Below are 12,370 nucleotides of genomic sequence, written 5' to 3' on the forward strand. Positions count from 1 at the left end.
ACGCTAAAAATAAATGTTTCTGCTGCTGTGTAACAACATTCCATATTTGTAAAACAACATTTCATAAAATTTTTATAAATTAAAATTTTCGAATTTATTTCTGTCGATAAGCTATGAAAACTGGCTGTATGAAATGCTTTCAAAATAAACACATGCCACATAGAATAAATAAATATTAATGTGCATTCATTTCATAAATAAATTTTTGTGATTATGTGTGTAGGACGTATGTACGTATTTACATACACACACTTTTACATATACCACGCCTTTCAACACACCCGATTTGTGTAAGTCGGTCTAATAATTGTTGGTGAAACACCAATTAAGTTTTATTTTGACTTGTTTTCGTTTTAAAAAAAAACTATTTATAAATCCAAATTAATTCAATTAAAACACGTCTGCGGTTTCGAGAAAATTCCCTAAAAGCCCAAAACATAAACATCATTTTCAAAAATTTACATTGTCTGGAAAAGCAGCTCTGTTTTGTAAACTTTTCAAAGATGTGAAGTGCCTCGAGCAAGAACAACTATTTACGAATAAAAATGATTGTTTGTGCCATAAAGTAATAAATTCCGAGCTTGCCCATTAAAATTATTATTTTTTTCATACTTCGCTGGGTCTATTTTCGTTAATCACTTTAAAAGAAAATACATAAAATCAAGAAAAAAAATATAACCTCAAAGTTAGTGATAAACAATGAAAATGGACAACAAATAATATGAGCAACTTATAGTCCGTCCAGCTGATGGAAAATCGAATTTTGTTTTATTCATGAAAAATTATGCACGTATGTAGGTAGGCATGTCTGTACATGCAATAAACACTCCACATTTCTGCCCTTGATGGCTTCCACCAAGCGATCGCGTGATTTTGCACATAAACCAGTCGAATTTTTAAAGATATAAACTTAAAAAAAATGCCAGCCAAGTGGCATGTGGTCCTGAGTTGTGTGGTGAAGGATGCCCTTCGATTCATTTAGGATTTTTTCATAAAAAAATTAAGTGAACAATTTTATGGTTTATCCAGCTAAGAAATTATGTATGTATCGATGGTTCGCTGCAATAACGACACAACTCAAAATTTCATATTTTTCAGTAGAGCCAATTAAAAAATTGTGTGTTTCGTAATTTAGCAACAATATTTCTTGGAATGTAATTATTCCGGATTATTTGCATTCACTCTGTAGGGAAAATTTGTCAGCTTTCAAATTATGACTTTTTTCTAGAGACTTGGTAAGGGTAGGACTGAAAAAATACGAAATAAGTAACAGCTAACCGAAAATAACTCCACTGGTACTACTGAACATCGAAACGAAAAGTGTCGTTATTTCTCATAAAAAAAATACTAACAACGGCACAATATGAAAAAGCCAATATTCACGATAAATGTGCCACTGTTCAGTAGTAAGGCTTGCCTAGTTCGGTTTTGTGGCAAACGGCAAAAACGCGCCCTTGTCGGATTATTTAGTAACAACTAAGGCTGCGTTTCACCAGATTCATTTAAGTGAAAATTGCTTTAATGTTCGAATTTTTGGGTTTAGCAATCAATTTTAATTTGTTTTTAATTTTGCATTAAGTGACCTATGCTCTTAAGTAATGTATATAAAAATTAAATCAGCATAATCACATTCAGGGATGTTACACGTTGAATCAGCTGATCAATATACACACACCACAATTTTGTGTGTCAGGTGGTTGCTTGTATACCAGCCCTGCTTTTACTGCCACTTTTAGCATGGTGCTGCCATATTTTCACTCACTTAAATAAGTTCTTTATAGAAACTGAAAAAAAAGTGAATTGAGAATTAAATTAAAGTTAATTTCCACTTAAATTAGTTTGGTGAAACGCAGCCTAAGCATATGGGCAATTCTAAATTAGTTCGAATTGTCGCATCATACATATATTTGTTGTTTGTTAAGTGATAATAATAATAATAAACATAAACAGCCAATTTCAATTTAAGTGAAAAGTAATTTTTATTTTTGGAATTTTATATGGAAATTGACAGAAAATAAAAAATCATTTTCCATTTAAATTGCCGGTGAAACCGGCTGTAAATAGACTAAAGAATAATGCCAAAACTTGCTAAAATGTCGCGGCAGAGTTTTTTTTTTTGGTTTACTGTATGTGTATATCAATTCGTCAATTTGTACCACACTCAGTACAATTATTGACCTTGGCATAAAGAAACTATATGCTGAAAATTTTTGAAATCGGACTAAAATTACGCCCACTTTCCACTTCAAAAAAAAACGCGTAAAAAATTTTAAAAAGTATGTTGCGTTGCTTTAGGACGTTGCACTACGTTGGATTTTGATTCTAGCATCTGAAGCAACGTATACTAAAAATTCCAGACATGTGCTCACGATTTAAGAAAAAAATTATGATCACAAAAGATTCGACGTTTGTGAGAATTGCCCATATGACCCGCTTGATAACTCAAAATCGTGTACATTTTGCCAAATTCCTTTTCTCTTAAGTTTTTTGAGCTGAGTAAAATCACATCACCCTATGTGTTTCAAAGCCTAAGCATTGAAGATGTGTCTACCATTTGTTGTTTGTAGTAATAAATAGGCCGCAAAGAAAAACGAAATCACAATGGACAAGGTTGGCGCCTGCTGAAACATGCTTTCGAAAACAAAAAAATCGCACTATTGTCTGTACATTTGTTTATCATAAATTTGTGTACGTACAAACGTATAAGCATATGAAAATGCTGCGCTTATTTTCCAGTTTTGTATATAACTCTGTATTTCCATACTCATTGCTATCACATGATCAGTTTCTTAAAAAAAAAAAATAAGTGCGCTTGGGCCACACTAGAGAAGAGATTCTTACGTTACATATCTAACTTACATCTTTGTTCTAATCTTTTATATCTTTGCCTTTATCCTTTTCATCATCTACATATTCTCCTAAATGATGCGGGATGCGATGACGTGATAGGATGTCATGTCATGCCAAATGATGTCATATCATGTGATGTTCTGTCATATGATGTCACATCATGTTTATCGATAACAAAGTCAATGGTAACATCGATAAAAATATCGATAATTAAACAGGTAAAGTTATCGATAACAAATTCGAAAAAATGTAGATAGGAAAATCGATAACCAAATCGAAAAAAATGTCGAAATCAAAATCGATAAAAAATCAACAAAAAAAAAATAAAAATATCGATAACAAAATCTATTAAAATATAGATAACCAAATCGATAAAAACATCGATACCCAAATCGATAAAAAATATCGATAACAAAATCGATAAAAATATCAATAGCAAAATCGATAAAAATATCGATAGCAAAATCAATAACAAAATCGGTAAAAATATCGATAACAAATCGATAAAAATATAAATAACAAAATCGATAAAAATATCGATAACAATGTATGCACGTTTTGGAAGTCAGCCTTATTGTTCGGGTTACACTCGAGCTACGTTTTTATTTATTACTTACTACTTTACAGTTCTAAATGTTTGCTGCTTTTATATCAACTCGCTCCTATCTTAAGTACCCTGACAATTCTTATCTAAAATTTAACTACTCAGATATACTTGCGTTACCTGGCATTCCTAAATTCTTCTTTTGCTGTATCTACTACTTTTTTATTTTTGTATGTGTATGAGTTCTGTGATATGAGATTCTTCCAGATTTTGTTGCCCAACTTGGAAGTTGCTACTCGACGATTAGAGAGCTCTGGAGCCTCATTTAACTTAAGTCACCTGAAAAAATCTTACTCTTTTTAGTACTCGCATTGAAAAATTGCGATTTCTGGAGTTGCTATTCCTTTTTGACTTCCTTAGTGTTGAATTTATGGTTCTGACTCCTGGTCGTAAATGGCCCATGAAACATTCTATTTGATTTTTTTATTCGATTTTGGCAATTAAATTAAACGTCTTCTTTTCCTTTTTTTATGTTTTATTTCAGTTTCTATAATCATTTTTATTACTTGCTTAAATTTTTTTTTATTATTTCCACTTAATAAGCTTCTCATTTTTTTCTAAGAAGTAGTATTTTAATAATTTTATTACCAACCGAAAATTTATATTTAGCTGAATTATGAATCAATTGCTAAATTGTATTATAAACATACAATAAAAATTCCAATTTTTATGGGTTCGCCGCTGTCCCATTTCATTGAATTGGGCGCAGTTGCTAGATATTGAAATTCTATTAATTTGTTGGTTATAAAATAAACCTAGTCTTCGGAAGCAGTATTTTCAATTGCATAAATGTAATGTCGCTATCAACCATCAGAAATTCAAATTGACAGTTAATGACAGAAAAATGTAATAACTATGTATTAATTGTTGAGGCGCGTGAAGTGTCTGGTGAAAATGTATAAACTGTTGAATCATCATGGTGTGCGATTTTTTTTTTTTTAGATAACATTAACGATTGTCGATAACACTTAAATTTTACTTCTCGATGTCTAAATTGATTAGATTAGACGAAAAATCAGCGCTGGCAGAACTCTATGAGCATGTGCAAAACTTTTGGCATCTTCAACGTTGTATTTCGCCGACTTAGGCGTCCTTTTACTTGGGCGATAAACTCTTCCAAGCCACTAAAGTCAGTGGGATCAGACGCCCGACTAGCTGAAAAAAAAAACTCTAGATGTGTCGTTGGTTTGTTCCAATATTTGCTACTTGCAGTGCACGGTGGGTTACATCGCCAGGGCTTGGCTTACGTTTATACCAAATACTGGAAAATGCTCTCACATGTCTCCCAAGGATTTCAGACCATTTAGCCTCTCCTCATTTTTGCTTAAACCGTGGATAGGCTGTTTGATTTGCATATAAAAAGCGGGATTCTTCATGATCGCCTCTTGACAGCTCAATGTGCATAAGGGTAGATCGGTCCATACCGCCTTCATCGACATCGAGGGGGCCTTTACCGGAGGCAATAGTTAGATTCCTGAGTATAAGCTTGGGGTCGTAACCGACCTTGTTGGGCTCAAAAGTCGCATATTCAGTGGGAGAACCGTCGCTTTTTTGGATTGGTGAGTAAGAGGTTGATTGCCATGCGGATGATGTTGCACTTTTAGTGAGGGGTAAACCTTCTTCGACTTAACCCTCGAGTCTGCGAACTTTTGACTTGACTGTAAATCATAGTAAAACCCAACTTGTTTTATTCGCTATCAGATGTTATGTGCCTTCGGTCAGAGACAATCGCTCGGTGCTTTCTGACAAGAGTCCAATACTTGGGATGAGCTCAATATGGAAAGCCGTCGTGAAAGCCTTATATAGAGAAGAGAGTATGGAAGACTTAAGAGGCTATATACAGATGCAGGGGAGAAGGTAAGAGATGTGACCTTTCTTCCCTTTCTTCCAAAGTTTTTTCCTGGCTCTATGAAATCATAGTCAAGTCCATTGTGTTTTATAGAGTCCTCGTCTGGCAGAATGAGCTAAATAGGGCTACCCCCCATTGGAATCAGTGGGGCACTTAGGACCACTCGTACCCTGACTCTTAACGTCATGCTTAGAATAGGGCCTGTCGGTATCGCGGGTAAGGCAGCTGCAGAAAGGGCTGCATTCAGGCTTACGCGCACCGGTTGAATAACCGACTGGAAATCTGGACATCACGCCGCACCCTCTTTGACGCAGGTACATGTAGGACGACGATCTGAAATCATTTCAACACCCCGTCTTAGACTGCGTTTTAGACACTTTCTAACTTACCCGGAGGAGTTTTCTGATGCTAACATCCGTGCGTGCATGCGCAACTTCGCCCTCGACACGTAGCGATTTGCGCTCTGACCTAGCAGTTACCACAACGCAGTGGTATCACAACGGCCATTGCTCTTGGTATAAGTGATCCCCTTGTTAAGGGGTAACCACCTTAACATAACCCTATGTAACTGTTAAAATGGTGATAAAGAGCTAATTATATATGCAGTATTGTGAAACAATTTTTGGTTCGGAAAATGAAACTGGAAATGACACAATGTCAAAATTGGTTTGTCTCCAAATTTGACAAGGGATGTCGGAAAATCGTTCCGCAATGCATCATACACCACCCTGTCGGAAACACCCAAAACAACCAAAATGAGAGTATGTACTAATTATATATACAACTGTATGTATATCCATTTAAAAATATTCTGTTGTAACAACCCCATAAAAACATTTTAAAATTTGTTTACCTTGACAAATATTACGGTTTAAAAATATGCTAGCAGCACGACGCTTATGACCTCTTGTGAATCCCTAATTATCTTTAGCCCGAGTGGGCTCGCTGTTATTCTAAATAATAGAGAGAGATAGAGAACAGTTAGACCGCTTTGGCATCAAAAGGAAACCATAGTTAACAAGTATATCTGAACTGAAATCTGTAAGCACCTTATCTACACATTTTGTTTATGAATGATCAACGGTCAACTGCCGGTATAAAATGGGCAAGGAATTTCCAGTGACTCGTTGGTTTTTTTGTTGTTCACATGCCGCTTTCTTGGCGTTCGCAATTCATTGCTGTTCAGGTATTTCCACAAAAAATAAAAATAAAATAAAATAAGAATTAAGATAAACAAATCTCAAGAGTAGAGTAGCTCTTGGCAATCGACCAAATATAAATGGATGCAACGGCAACGTAAAAACCACAAAAACAACAATTCGCTTTGAGAATTTCATAAAAACAATAACAATGCTTCTGGAAAAAAGTTGTCATTAATTATTGCTTTAAATAAAAATAATTTTCAAAATTTATGTCATGTGAGAATGAAGAATATTTTTGTCACATTGCCAAAAGCACGTCGATTATCCTGTGCACTTTTACCCGTGTGTCCACATTGCTTGTATGTGTTTATTTTTATATAGTTTTTTTATTACCATTAAACTTTTTATGATCACTTTATTTTTCTTTCAATTTCTTCACAAAGGATTTAAGATTAATAATTTATTGATTGCATGTACATACATACATACGTATATTGTAGAAGTATAAAATTCCAATTTTCCAATAATAATTATTAATAAAAGTTTGCGCCTAGCAGATTGTCTACATTCGTCCAGATATTACTTGAGATTATGCAAAGTAGACTGCTTATATCTGGCTCCATCGCCAGTTTTCGCATCAATAATTTCTTCTTTAATTTAAATTTTCTTAATTGTTTTTGCGCGATAATCGGGAATGCACTGAAAGGCGCCAGCGAATTGCATAATTCTTAATTTTTTTTTTTTTTTTTTTCCAATATAAAGCAATATTCAAGCGTACATACAAATGTGTTTGTATGCATTTCAGAAATTTTTAAAATGTGCACTCCGTTGTAGAATAGCTTATGTATGGCCTTCTTGAGCTAATTTTAATTTTTTTAAATATTGCATGGAAATTTTTATTTTTATTTATCCTTTGCATACATACATACAAATATATGTGTACATATATATGTATGCATGTAAGTAAACAAATTTATATAAGCAAATTTCTATCCAGCGACCAACACCAGTTAGTGAATACCGCCATTGATGATCGCACGTGCTTTTGCCGCACATATTTATTCCTTTCATAATTACATAAATATTCTTTTATCATGCTTGTGAATACACGAGTATAGCTACAAACTATTGGGAATTTTCCACACTCTTCCCATTGCACAAATATAAAAACTTTTTATCCAATGCAATCACGTTGAGTATACAAACAAATACATATTAAAGTACAGTGTTGCGCAATAGTTTTAATATGTTACGTGAAAAATAACAATAGATGTTTCGGTAATAGCGTCACGTTCATGTATGTACATTAGACTGCATCACTCCCCATACAAAAAAAAAATCGGTACTATTTTTCCACTGGAATTATAAAATCTATTATATTTTAAGACGTCCACCAAAATATTTCGGAAAAATATTAAGATTTAAGTGAGCTGGACCGATTTGAAAACACCTCCAAAAATGGAGTTTTTTTTATGAATAAAAGTAGTTTCTTAAAGATTTTTTTTTGAAAAAATCCCCTCAAATTACAAAACGGTGTAAGCTTAAAATATTGGCATAAAAATATTTAAAAAAAAATTAAAAAAAATTTTCGTAATGATGAGATTTTTGATGCTGTTTTTTAACTTTTTTCAAAGATTGGTATAGGAAAAACTTGAATAACTGAACCTAAGCTCTTCCGATTTAGACTTCTTTAAATATAATAAATTTTGTAATCCCGGCGGAAAACCGCAACTATTTTTGGTGATGCAGTCTAATGTACATATGTAGGTCTAAATAAGAATACCCATTTTATGAAAATAAACCATTACCAAGTATGCGAACCAAGTAGCCCCCGGTATGAACTTCTTCTGGTCGACTCATTGCTGGCTTAAATTGTTTTCCCCATTATAGTCTGACAGCTTTCACAAAAATGCTTCTGATATTAGTGTTTCGTGCAACGAATTTCTGTCATCTTCACCATTTTTTCGTGCTCTCGCACTTCCTTCAGGCAGTAATGAAGGACGCAAAATTCTTTGCTCGATGGACTACTCGGCTCGACAAGGGAAGAAAACGTTTTATAGTTTTTAGTTGTTGGTTTCAGCAATTTAAGTTCGAAGCAGGGTTGCCATCTCTTTGCATAAAATTACATTTGTCTTCTCAAGTGGTCCCTCTTTTGCGATGAGCACACAGATAACTGTTTTTCCTCGACTTCTCGGATTTCGCTGGCCAGATAATATAGGGCTGTGTCCGTGGAACTACCGTCTTTTTTTTTCTTCTTACCATTCTTCGAATGAATAAAACAAAATTTAGAATATCCTTCTTACGATTTTAAATATTTAGTATGTAATGTAGCGCTAAAAACCGATATTTTCTAAAAAACTTAAGTCAAGTTTCTTAAACAGACTATTCAGAATATTATTGCCCATCACTGTATGTACATATTTAAGAATGTAAATATTTTTTGTTAATTCCTATAGCGGCAGTAACGGAAATAATCGAAAATGTATATGTATAAAATTATAAAGTTTTCCAGTTTATTGGCTTCAAGCTGGGACTGCTTCAGTCGCCTTCCACCCTTTATTTGTGTTTTTGTTTATTTTTTTATTGGTTGTGGTTTTGTTTACTCGCCTTGCTTGTTTGTACGTAAGAGTATTTGTTGTGTTAATGGCAAATGATTACGGGTTATTTATTTAAATCATTTAATTTGGTTGTAGTGTTTCTTTTTGTTTGGTCTTGTTTTTTTTTTTATTATTTTTAAAGGTCTCGGCTGTAAATTAATTATTTACAGATGTACAATCGCATGTGCGGGTGTTTGTGCAACACAAAAATCGTTTCATTCAAATGGCATGCACAAACTTGTTTGTTACACAAAATATTACAGCAAATTAAAATATTTCGTTCTTCACTATTGTTGCCTTAAGCTGTTATCGATAAAGATATTCAAAGTGACAACAATGATAGAAATACGGCATCATGAAGTAATCTATACAAAAAAAGCCATAGATTTTTTTAACATTTATATATGTATAGGACCGTTAGCTTTCGCAAAGTAGCACCGTCATCCTATGCATATCAAACTTTTGAAAAACATACAAAAGAGAAAATTTTAAAAGCTCTCAAAAAATGATATCATATCTTTTAGCATATCCAATCAGCTGATGAATTTAATTCTGTAGCTGATTGGTTTTAGAACTCTATATTTCACAAACTTCTATTTTTCATGAAAAAAAGGTTCCTTTCTTCAAGCGTGTCGTTTGGGCGGTGTCAGGGTAAAATCGTTGGGATTAATTATCATTATTACTTTTTTGAAGGTAAAAAGCGGTATAATCGCTTCTCAAAATATGCCCAACAGCTATTGAAAAATTTTTAGCTGGGCTTGAATCAGTTGACGAGGGACTTTTCCATTCAAATATATTTTCCATCCTGGTTTTACGGCTAGTTGTCTATCAATTCAATTCGGCGGTCTTCTTCACATCGTTCTTGAGTGAATTACGATTCAGAGTGTACATTCTACATATGGGCATTCCCATGGTGGCGCACGTGACAGTCGTACGATTTCAATGTGATACAAAAAAGGAATACCATTTGTTTTCTTTAACTTTTTTGGGCCATTGTATAGCACATAATTAGCTCTATATTTAACCGAAAAATTAAATCAATCGAACTGCTTGGTCCTGAATATAAACATTTAGAGAGAGGGTCGTTACGTGACAAAAAATGGAAGTTGATTTTTTCTTTTCTTACAAAATCGCAAAACTCTGCGAATTGTGGATGGCTATTTTTATGAAACTTATTTTAAAATGATTTGGAGCAATTCTAGTTGTTTTTAGAGTTTTTTGAATTAATGCAAATTGTTTCAATTCTATTTTACAATGCCAAGTGTGAAACGTGACGTGGCGTCACGTGACATAAATTTCCATCGTTATATTATTGTTAATATTGCTTTTAAATGAATTTTTAACGCAAATAAAACATGTATTTTATGTAGAATATACTTTATATTTTGACTTCAGCGTCAATTCAGGGTCAATTTATTGGAAATCTATGATTTATTATGTTTCAACCACATACGCCAAATTCGAACCAAATCGGATCATAAATACGGTTTTTCGAAATATCTCGACCTTGGCACCATCTAGGAAGACCATTTTATGCAAAGATGATTCTACTTACATAGCCAGTATATATTTTAAAAAGCAGACAAATCGGCCCGTAAATACGTTAGATATAAAACTTTTATTTTTTTTTTTGTCGTGGTGGACCTTCCGCTGGAAACACCCATATATCAGTGCTTGTCAAAGCCATACATACATATGTATGTACCTACCTATATTTGTTGGTGCTTGATCGCCTCATCTCAAATTGATTGAAAAACTGCGTCGTTTTGAAGATAATTCACCTCGATTTCGATGTAAAACTTAATTAAAGGAAAATGTTGATCAATAAATTTGTCTCAAAAGTAGAGATTGATCTCGAATATTTCACTCCACGCCCAATTCTTACTAAAGTGCAGCGGAAAGTTGACTGAAAATTTGCAAATAATAAAAAAAAAATTACAATAACAAGCAGGTGTGCATCCATTCAAATCACTTTCAGTTTTGTGTTATATAAGTGGACAAATGTTTTGCATTTAATAACCATAAAAATGTAAAATTTCCCATGTCGCACAAAAATGGCAAAAAACTATTTAATTTTAATATCTCATCTACGACCGATCGTACAGGGAAAATTCATAGCCAACAACAAATCAAAATCATTTCTAATTTAGTGCCAATAAAGTGCTTTCGTTTTCGTATTTGGCGTTGAAAATTCGTAGCAGCTGCTGGCAAATGCTCTGCAAACATTAAATATGTCCAAATTTAGCGAAAATGCTCATCGTAAATTTGCATTTGCTTACAGTACTGGATTACACAGTAAACATATTCGTTTAGGTTTATTTTGATTTATTGTTCCTCTACGTGGTCGCCACTCTGAGCAAAAAGTATTTTCAATCATAAATTTCATTACTCATTTTTAATTTGAATTCAAACCAGATCCTGCTGCTAGATAGTCCCTTTACAATCAACATTTTTCTATTATATTATTTCGTACAAATATGAAGCTTATTTTTTGGCTAAATTGGAAAATTCACAATAAAAAATTTGAGAATGCGAATAAGAAAAAGTAAACAAACAAATGTGAAATCGGGCTTTAAGTTTCTTCAATACCACAGTGAGAAAAGCTAGACAGTTTCTCATAAACACAAAGCTCCGAAACTCGAGTTTACGACGCGGTGAGAACGTACACAATAAAAAGTTTGCTGGGAATGCTCGGAGCTACATACAAAATTTACTTCAAAATCAATTGTTAGGCGTCAATAAGCTAATAGCTGGTTATATTCACTCAAACAGATTTAACTTCGTTCATACATATGTATGTATGTATGCATGTAGGTACGTTAGGCTTGGTCATCGAAATGGTTGTTAATTACCATCCTTGCTCTCTGTAAAATACTCGAATAGTTAGATAAGCGAACAATTTATGGGCAAGGAAGTTTTGGTAGTTCTTTCGTTCCACACCCTTGCGGTTTCGTTCTCACTGAAGATACGGAGCAAAAACTATTGTGTTCCCTTACTTGGAGGTTACACGTATCAAGTACTTGAAAGCAAGTTGCACACTTTTTACTAGCCCACTCGCACTTTTGTTATTCATTTATTCCTTAATTCAAATAAAAAATAATCTAGAAATATTCAGTATTTTTTACAGATTATATATGTACTTAGAACTAACTACAGCATGTCTTATAGCTAAGAGTTACGCTAATAATTCATTTAATAATGATCTAAAGCTAGCACGCTCGCATTTTTACAACTTGAACGTCGGCTCGGTATCTATTTTTACTTTCAAGTTCATTTAGGCTATTCTCGTACTTCGGGATTTTGTCAAAAATAGGCGGGAAGGTATTCC

General features: G+C 33.4%; 1 protein-coding gene across 8 annotated transcripts in view; it reads left to right on the plus strand.

Annotated features, from left to right (window-relative positions):
* The window catches only part of LOC118741400 (GTPase-activating protein skywalker), a 223,776-nt gene that overhangs the window by 120,541 nt on the left and 90,865 nt on the right, over positions 1–12,370 (plus strand). The gene's annotated exons all lie outside the window — the stretch shown is intronic.

Source organism: Rhagoletis pomonella, unplaced genomic scaffold, assembly GCF_013731165.1.
Source record: "Rhagoletis pomonella isolate Grant_MI unplaced genomic scaffold, Rhpom_1.0 Rhpom_scaffold_00006, whole genome shotgun sequence".
Lineage (NCBI taxonomy): Eukaryota > Metazoa > Arthropoda > Insecta > Diptera > Tephritidae > Rhagoletis > Rhagoletis pomonella.